This window comes from Hordeum vulgare, chromosome 5H (genome assembly GCF_904849725.1).
Source record: "Hordeum vulgare subsp. vulgare chromosome 5H, MorexV3_pseudomolecules_assembly, whole genome shotgun sequence".
Classification (NCBI taxonomy): Eukaryota; Viridiplantae; Streptophyta; class Magnoliopsida; order Poales; family Poaceae; genus Hordeum; species Hordeum vulgare.
In genome coordinates this window covers 52,436,365-52,438,631 of record NC_058522.1, presented here as the reverse complement: position 1 = coordinate 52,438,631, position 2,267 = coordinate 52,436,365, and positions in this window count along the sequence as shown.

Sequence of the window (2,267 nt, the reverse complement as noted above, 5' to 3'; positions counted from 1 at the left end):
GTGAGATGCTGCACAGCCAGTCATCAGCGTCGAGGGGATCGACGAAATGATGGAACTTTGGAGGATTCAGCTTCACAAAGTCGTTGAGGGACACTGCAGCATTCCTAGGCTGACGAGCCGTATTCTGCTCAATACGCTCTAGCAGTCGGTTGGTCTCCCTTTTGTTTCTTTCTGCCTCAAGCATCACTTCCACTAGAGAAGGCGAGTGAGGCAGATCTTCCTGCGACGCTTGACTACCCTCGCCTTGCTCATGAGCAGGGGCACGGTTCAACCTAGTGAACACCATCCTGACAAACAAACTCATAGCTTAGACCAATATCATATCAATACTAGCTATGGATTAAGAATGTACTGAACACACTGAATGCGGAAATGAATATCCGAACAGCATGGTAACAAGCAACTGCTATATATACACCATGGTTCATACACACCCTTACATAGTTCAGTACAACCTTAACCGAAGAGCAAACTACTAAAATTATGAAACTACTCATCAGAGGCTTACAAGCTTCCTATACATTATTTATCTAGGCCTCCGGAATTCATTTCACATCACCGGCATACTTCACAAGTCACGCAGGACTGTGAACGTACGGCTACTACCATCCTATCCTTCCGCTCATAGCTCAGGCATCCGCATAGAACATCTCATAGAGATTACCTCCATGACCTGGAAGCTCAACCTGCGGATCAGGAAACACTCTAGCCTGAGATCCCTGGGATCCATAAGGACACGGATGTGGCCTTGGTCCTCTGACTGGTGGTAAGAGGGGTCCCCGAAGAGGTGTGACTCCTCCTATAGCTAGCCAGTCAACGTGGGCCGGAAGATGGGTCCTAACAGGGTTCAGAATCTCCATCTCTCCATACCCTGTCTGGACTACTGGTGCCAGCTGCGTCAAAGCCGTCCACACACGGGCACGGGTAGCATAAAGTTCCATGCGGAGAGCACGAGCATCCCTGTATCTGTTCTCTAGCATCTCAACAGTGGACTGCAGTAGTGGATCCTCCATAGAAGAATCAAAATAGACTCCACTGAGGTATCCCTCTTCACCAGGCTGAGAGGTCGGAACATAGCAGAACTCTGTATTCTGCAGCAGTGCATGTCTCGCTCTCATAATGGTCATCATTGAATAGGCAGCATCTTGTACTGCCATGTCAACAGTGACCCCCAACCCATAGGACCAATGGATTGGCTTCTCAGCTCCAGGGTACTCTGGAAATACCCTAACAGTGCAGATGTACTGGCTCTGGTTGAAATCTCGGTACTGTTCCTCCACTGTGTACTCAGGGTACCAGCGGTAACCGCACACCGAGATCACCCTGACCAGCATGGCCATATGACCCGGCACATCAATGCACCTGGTCAGACGTACCACCTGACGAGAAGGACGGCCAGGCATCTGTAAATAGAGAGTAATGCAAAAGCATTAGAGCTCCGAATGCAAAATTGGGCAGCCTAACGGCTGTAAATGCTCAAAAACAAATTTTGAGACAACCCAAAATGGAATAGCGTAACCACTCAACTATCTAGTTCAACTCTCTGATCATCAAACTTACTTCCTTTATCATAGGAATTACATAAACCCAATATCTCTTGACCCGTAGTCCTATAATCTACCGATCAGAAACACGAGCCTAGAGGAAGATGAGTAACCTAGTCCTTAATTCCCGCAGAAAAGACGAGGATGACCATAATAGAAAAACTTGAGAAGAGAACAAGAGTGTTACGTTCCCTTCCACAAACAATTCCCTAATATATAACTAAAGCAATTCTAGACTCAACTTCGACCAGTTTGGCTTAGTAATCCTACAGTCAGTCAAGCTCTGATACCAACGCTGTCGGGACCCCGATCCTAAGCCATAGGAATCCAGCCTGTAACACATCGCATTCCTTTGCGGTCTCACGCACGGTTAACTCCACGACTGCAGCCTTACCTTAGGCGGGACCGTTTGCGTCTTTTGACTCACGTATGCAATAGTGTCGCTAGCATTCCAATGTCAAAGAACCCGGATCGACATGTCTAGTCATAAACCAAAGTGGCAGTACCGCACAAGGACAGGCATACATGACCCAACAAAGCAGGTGTCGGTCATCAGCGAGTGTAGACGAGTCGTAGCAAGCTACAAGGACTCCATTACATCGCGTGACATTTCCCCAAAGGGGACAGACACAGCAGCTAAGAAGGACACATGCCGGTCAACCAATGTGTCCGGAGCAGTAGCGAACTACCAAGGCTCGTTGGATCACAAAGGGGCATTTCCTT